Consider the following 7721-nt stretch of genomic DNA (forward strand, 5'->3'; position numbering starts at 1 on the left):
ATAAATACTGGTAAATACAAAAATACAAAATGGTATTCATCATAATAATTATTACCATTGAAGATGGCATAGCTGAGCTAACCTTCAAACCTCATTTGGGCCACAGATCTAAGGCAAAACCAAACGTGGTCTTCTTTCCATATTTAACAGGAAAAATACACTACATCCTATCCTAACCTGTCTCTCCCCCTCCAAAGAACATGCAAAACTCTCAAGGAGCAGTCAAAGACTTTTCCCTTTAGACGAAATTGATCCTTTCTAAACTAATTCAATTTCGGTTGCTTTTGTTTCCCGGTATCAAGCAAATGTCATTATTCCACCAAAAATCTTTAGAAATTAAAGAAAATGCTTTCAAAGCTTAAATCTGAAGGGAAAAAAAAAGTAATGGGGAAAACCCATTCTTAGGAAACACTAAGAGTGCAAAGAATGATTGACTTGCAGTCATTAGTGCTAAGACCAACTGACTTTCTGTGGAGTGGTCACCTTCAATACTAGTTGCAATGAATACACAGAACTATTTTTCCCTTGGTCTCAAACTGGTCTAGAACTCTGTGAACTAATTTGCACTTCTTTAGTCCCTCTTACTGCCTTCAACCTCTGTCCTCACTTGAGCTTTAAAATGTATTTTCCATACACACTTGCAAAGCTGCAAGCAGAGAAGCTGCATGAATGGTTAGAAGATGCAGACGCGAGCCTTGGGCTTGAGCCAAAGTACGCTGAAGTCAGTGGAAATTTCCACTGAAGTCAACTGATGGACAATCAGAGTCTTCTGCTAATTTGGGGAAGGACCGTTTCAATGTTCAGAGGGGGATGCTGGGATTCAAGTTCATCTCTGGACAATCCAGCAGTAACATTCGCTACGTTAACTAAGAATTAACAATCAAAACACAGATTCAGAGCTCATGTCCTAATCTTTCCCAGCCATTAGCTTGAATTTTAGGCTGCACTGTGTCATCAAAGCACTTGGATCCATCTTCAGAAGACATTGCCGTGTCTCATCCTTCCTAGATCCCTAGTTGTTTCTGACAGACGTGTCACTGACTCATTTCCAGCTTCAAATCCATAGCATCAAAAAGAGCAAAAAATAAAGTTGCTTCACTTCTCCTTCGAAGTGGGCTCTGCATAACATGGAGAAGTGCCCGGAGCACAGAGATGGCTACAGACACAAGAGGTGCCCGCTTGGGAGCCAGCCAGTGACCTTTCAGCAAACAGTGGCTTCCCTCAAACCACCTGCGTGCCGTTTTCCTCGCCTGGTCCCCAGGAGACGTATCCACGCCTGGAGGTGGGCTCTGCTCATGGTGGGAGCATGATGGGTGCTCTCCAAGCCTGGCTCTTACAAGAGTGAGAGGAGGAATGCCACTCACTTCCTAAAGCTCTTGTGCATCCTCCTCCCCTGCCCTCCTGTGCTAAACAGTGCCCAAACAAGCCCCAGCTGCTCACTGGTATCTCTGATAGTCAAGAACAGTTAAAACACAGGGAAGCTGCCGCGTCAGGTGCCTGTTGCTTTTGCTCCTGAACCAGACTGGTGCAGCAAATCCATCCAAGACGCTTCTTTCCAGTGGCCGTAGCCTCAAGGTCCAGCCTCCCCCTCCCATTGCTCCCAAACACTCGCCCGGTGTTTGCAACTGACTTCTCTCCATCAGGTACAAGCCACTGTGTCCACAGACCTCCTAGTGCAAGGTGAAGACCCCACGTCCCGTGCTGTAACCTACACCACACCTCACTCTCTACCGGTTTTCACCACGTACCCTCACGCCCAGCGCTTCTTATGCCATTATGAATGGCCAGGATGCCAGAAGAAAATCCAGGGATCAGTGAAAAGAGCGTGTGCTCATCAGTATTGTTTTAATTTGTAACATGGTAGGAAAGCGAAATGGGGTTTTATCCTTGCTCTGCCACTGGCTTACTTTTATAATTGTGAGAAAGTCGCTCAAACTCTTGTATCATCAGTCCCCGTCTGAAAAAGGGGGTAAAAACCTTGCCTTATGGGTGTTGAGAGCATGAAATCCAGTAACAGGGATGAAATCCTAACTTGTGGCAAGGACAAAGCTGCAATAAGTATCTAACAGTCAGACAGATCAAACAGTTTAAACAGGCTGCACTGGATAAACTACATTTTATAAGTTTAAACGGGATAAAATGCATCACATTAGATTAGGCTGATGAATAGATTAGGAGTAAGAGGGAGAGGATAGCTTTGTGGACATACAGAAAGGACAAGATTTAATATTTCTACAGTGTAACTTGCTAATCAATTTAGTAAACAATTACACTAGTTCAGATTCTTTACATGTACATTCAAACTTAAAAAAAATAGGACCTCTGCAAGTGCCAGGACAGCTCCCTTGGAAGCGATAGGACTGACAACAAAGCATGAATAAACGTAGTCAATGCAGATGCCCTTTCCAATTAATCTCAGACATTTACCAGTGTCATATTTCTCCCTGTAATCCCTCTGTGATTAATCATTTGCAGCAGAGATCACATTCCCATCTGGGTATTTCTGAGCATGCCAAAGGCAAAGTAGCGGCACTTGTAATTTTACTTACGTCTTTATTCATTTAAATTTTCACTGTTTTATGTTTGGGGGAAAGAGGCACAAGTGCACAGACCTGTCAGATAATGCAAATAAATCAAATCACTGCCCAGGAAGCAAGACACGGCCATGCAACCGGTCAAGGCCTCCTACCCACTCTCTTCACTGCTTTCTGCCTCTGCCCTACACCTGCTTCCCCACGGACAAGCGAGCAAGTCCCTTGCGGTGGGAACAACCACAGACTACTCCAGTTCGTGCTGGAGTAGTCAGAGGTGCTGCTCATCAGGAGAATCATCAGGAGATGGAGAGTCCTGATGGAGAGTCCTGATGGTGGTGCCATCACCCTCTTGACCTCCTGTGATCCACTGTGCTGTGCTGGCTGATGGGTTGGTTTCACGTTGCTTCACCAATGTTGAGCTGCATCTGGAAAGCCTTCAACAACCTCTGAGCAGGTAGAGGTCCCACATCGTGGCATACTGCCCCCGAGCAGTCAGCAGCCTGTGATGATGCACTTTGGCGTGAGAGAAGACAGGGGTGGCAGGTTATTCTCTGTCCAAGCCTTTCAATTCAATGGTTAGAAAGGGAATCCCGTCCACCATGGCCCTGGGCAAAGAGCGAACAGCACCGTGCAATCCATCTCGTAAAATATTCCCAAGAGCAATGCAGCCACAGGTAGCACACCTGCGTGATCAGAAACCCCGAGGATGTAACGCCAAGGTGAGGACAGGCACCTAAACCGAAGAGACCGCTGAAGTCTGAATACAGATCGGGAGCATGGAGGTTCTCTCCGACACCACGTTAAGACTCATCCCATGCCTGCTTGCTCATTTTCTCAATCCTCTTTTACCCTTTCTTTGCCGAAGCAGCGAACTTGATCTGGGGTATTTTTCTTGCTGTTAGAGTTCATATTTCCCGGACTTTCTCCACAATGCCAGCTGCTAAGCCTTGCACTCCTTCCTCTCCTGATGGGAAAGGTAAGATTCATAGGGAGCCTCCCACCCCTGGATGCCCAGCTTTCAAAAAATACCACTAAAACAGAAGCTCTAGATAAAAATCAAGGCAGCGCTAGTATTACTGTAGTAATACTACAGGAAACGGCATCGGTGGGCGGGAAGGGAAGTTGATGGGTCATAAAATGGGAAGTGCGGATTTCCTTTGATGTTTGAAGTTCTGCTGGGGGAAAACAGCAGTAACCCAGCTGCCCTATTACTTCTAACAACCTCCCAGGGAATGGACAACTTTGAAATAGCACAAGTATTCAGTGTCAGCTGCAAGCTTAGTGACATCAGGTGGGCACGGATGGACTCCTACACGCCATTACCCCAGACAGGGCGCTCCAGGGGTGAAATGCACACCAGCGCACCCACTGCTACATGCCCATTACGTCTCTAAATCAGGTGTAAGCAGAGATTTGTGCCGATGCACTAATCCAAGATGGCAGAATTTATCTGATGCCCGTTTCATCAGAGCAGGAATGGTATCTGTCACTGAGGAGCTGGACTCAGGGCTTAGCTTGGGCTACTCTAAATTCCACTTCAGTGAGGGACCACAGATTTTGGCATGTTCAAAGGTCATTCGATGAGCAGATGGAAGAGCTTTCCGTGGTGGTTTGGAGAATCGGTCTTCCTGCGCTGTAGGAGATGTCGGACACAGAGGACGCTGTGTACCCGCAATAAACTAAGCCTATTGCAATAAGCTTCTAACGCAATTCAGAGTAAGGCTCGTTTGCATTCCCTGCCATCTATTGCCTCCACAGGAAGCCAAAGTCCACGGGAGACGTTAAGGGAAATTTCGCAGTGGGTCAGTGGCTAACATGGTGTTAAACTTGGTGAGCAGCCCTCAGCAAAAAGATGGCTACGCTCAAGGCAAAACAATCTTCCATTTCTGACCATCAGGGTAGGGCTAAATATGCACCAACTGTCTAGGAAGGGACCTGCATCACCTCGTGCTCCCGGTATTAATCCTTCATCAATAACCCGAATATTTCCAATGACTGGTAGCAAACAAAAGAGTCAAACAAACCATTAGAAAATTCCAACAAGAAACAAGAACAAATCGCATGGTTTGTGCACAACTACCAGGCGAGACAGTCAGATCACCTTCCAGTCACATAAGCAAGCATGCACTTAACGTAAACCATGGGAGAATGAAGCCACTCACATGATTTATACGGTTAAAGAACATGCTTATCTTTCCTTTCTGATATAGAGACAGACCTATTGCTTATAAAGCTCATCCCTCTTTTAACCATATGGCCAGCAGTTACTTTCCCTCAACACACCAATAGCTTCAAGAAGGTCCACGCAAAGAAGGGACTTCTTCTTCCTACTTGGTCTTTGCTACAGCACAGGGGCTTCACCTCGGATTCCCCCCTCGATGGAGCAACACAACCACCCCAGAAGCTTCCAAAGGACTCAAACTGCTCAGATCAGCCCCTCTGTAATCAAGACTCTGTGGCAGCATCTTTTCCTTTTATTCTTCTGAGCCTGGAGGCACCCAGGCTGCTCTGACAACGTCTAAATACAGGCTACAGCGCAAGGGAGGTCTCAGGCATACAGCGATGCTCGTTCCTGCTCCGTGGGGGTGAGAAGGCAAGGAGACAAATGGAGGGAAAAGGCAAAAATTCTGGGTTTGCCACCCTGGGGACAGAAAAGGAGCGATGTAAATTCTAGCAATTTCATCACAAGTTTCACCCAACCGGGTTTTGCTTTACACACGGCCCCTGGAGAGAAGTGGCTATGGCAGAATCCCAGCTGCAGCTACACCCCAGTGTCTGCTCGGGTGACAAAGACAGACAGCTTGAGCCAGGTGGGCTTTAAAGGTTCAGAGAAACAGTGGCTTCACACGGGTTTATTTTACTTCATTGGTCTCATGGTTTAGAAGGCAAGACTTGTATATGCCTGAAGTTGGCAGCATTATGTCACAGCTGCACTAATGCACGTCTCCTCTCCGCATGCACACATGCGTAAGTGCATGTACCTTTCTCTCCTTTGCACGAATAAAACCAGCACTGAACCAAATAATCCCAACTCTTAAATCCTTTGCATTAACAGAAAAACAAACTCACTTACATTAATCTAGAAACCCTGCCTCCGGTTTCAGCACGTGTGATTTCCTACGCGAGGGAGTTGCAGGATCACAACTCCCATAGGGACAAAGAATTCCCTTGGTGACAATTAGCAGCGAGGCTCTGACCTAAGCCCTTGTATTTTAACAAGTGGACGTCATTGTCATTACAGCCACTCCACCCCATTGAGCTGTAAGGCCGAAAATAGCCTCAGCTGTCGAGCTCCATCTCTCTCCATCTCTCGTCAGAGCCATTTGTAGAAATGCGAGGAGGGTGGGGGGGTTGCAGTGTGAATCGGTATAGATGCTGGAGAGAAGCTCCGAGGAAAAAAAGCCCTTGCTGAAGAGAAAAGCAGCACTGAGATTATGCCCTGGCAATAAAACTTTTAAAAACACACCATAGTGCCACCTCTCCACAGGAACCATATTTTTTTCCAGGCTCTCCATGCACACTGCTATCTCCAATCTGGGGACAAAACGTATCAAGTAGAATCAACAGCTTTAAACCTGATTTTCCTCTCTTTTCTGCGCTCCTTTGGAGGTTGATCTTTGCTCTTTTGATAACGTGGCCAGAAGTAATTAAGCAAAGCAATCCATATTCGGTTCAGACCAGAAGAAGGATGGATTTACTACCTGCACCTTCAGCTCCATCTTCAAATACGTTTCATAAAGCAAGACGTATCCCAGCATAGTAAGACTGACATAGAAACAACCTCACCCCTCCCTCAGCTACGAACAACATTCTCCACCTTCTGCTGGATACCAGCGTCCCCGAGCCCGCTTCTTTTTAGCTGAAGGTTTAGGTCTTACCTGGAGTCTTGTCAGAGTCTGAGGAGAAACAAAGCTCTGGGCAGAGTAAGGAAAAGCCGATTCCTACTGAGATGACAGAAGGGGGAAGGGGGAAGAGGGGAACAGAGGACACGGGGAGACCATGTTGGTTTTTGTTCCCCCCCCCCCCAACCTTTCCCCTCCAGGAAAATAAAACAGAAACCCCAGCGATGGCAGGGACGCGCAGCAGAAGGTCCCCCCAAGTCCCCCGGCAGTGGCTTTGGTGCTCGGGGTTAGGCTGTGCCGCCCCCCCCCCCCCCCTCCCCACCCCTCCTCTGGGTTGTCCTCCTCCAGTCAAATTGCTGACGTGCTTTGCTTTCCCGCTGCAGTCCAGCTCCAAAATAGCTCTGGGTGTCATTTACCGGGGAGATTAAGTTTCCTGCAGGAGAGAGGCGAAAGGGCATCGTTTTAGGGACTCGCTGGGACGGTCCAGCAACTGGGAGAGGGGAAACCATCAGAGGCGTGTTGCGTTCGGTGGTGTGGGGGACAGGCTGCGGCCACAGGGCGGGTGGGAACCGCTCCTCAAGAGTCCATCCCAAAGCCAAGTGATAAACGTGACGTGGGGACTCAGGAACAGGCAGCTGCCAACTTATCAGCTTATTAGACAGGAATTCTCTTCCAAAGGCATCAGATCAATAGTAGGTTTATTTATAACCTCCCAGGCAAGAGTTGTTACAATGGCGAATAAACGGCAAGTTAATAAACCTAAGCGTATCTCTCCCTTGCCTAACCTAAGCGTCTCTCTTCCTGCCTTTTTCCCCGCGTGAATCTGAAGTGTCTGCAGAAATGGCATGGGTTGCACATACGTCGCATCTCAGAGGCTCAAGATCGTCTTTTCTGTATTTACCAGTAAAATTGTTATTTTTTTCAACAATTTCCTGAACACACAGTTCACCCCAACTCTTACTAGCAATCAAAGTATTTCGAATTTAAAAGTCATTTCTGTTAATGATAGAGGAGCTAGGACGGAGTCCAGCAGGCTCCCCCGCAACCACTTCACCTCTGCGCGGCCATCAGGAGTGAACTACGAGATACGCTTATTTTTGGCAGTAAACAAAGCAGATAACGTGCTGCAGAGTCCGGGGGCGTGGATCAGCTAAAGACACAACAGTGTGTTGCGTTTACTCACTTTTCAGGGCACAAAAACACCAGCAGGGGAGAAAAATGGAATTTTATTCAGGACTTTAAAAGCAGGGGTTGAAAAGAGTCAGAGGGACCAAAGAAAGGGAACTGTGGTAGCCGCAGCGTCCTTCCCATGCGATCAGGGCAGAGGAACGGCTGTTTCTGCCTT

General features: G+C 47.3%; 1 protein-coding gene across 1 annotated transcript in view; it reads right to left on the minus strand.

The window, feature by feature from the left end:
- The window catches only part of OBSCN (obscurin, cytoskeletal calmodulin and titin-interacting RhoGEF), a 208484-nt gene extending 201830 nt beyond the window's left edge, over positions 1-6654 (minus strand). Inside the window, exon 1 of the mRNA XM_076332060.1 lies at positions 6413-6654. The gene's annotated coding sequence lies outside the window, so the exon portion shown is untranslated. The remainder of the gene's footprint in view (positions 1-6412) is intronic.
- Between the last annotated feature and the right edge of the window lie 1067 nt (positions 6655-7721).

This window comes from Aptenodytes patagonicus, chromosome 2 (assembly GCF_965638725.1).
Source record: "Aptenodytes patagonicus chromosome 2, bAptPat1.pri.cur, whole genome shotgun sequence".
In the NCBI taxonomy this organism is placed as follows: domain Eukaryota; kingdom Metazoa; phylum Chordata; class Aves; order Sphenisciformes; family Spheniscidae; genus Aptenodytes; species Aptenodytes patagonicus.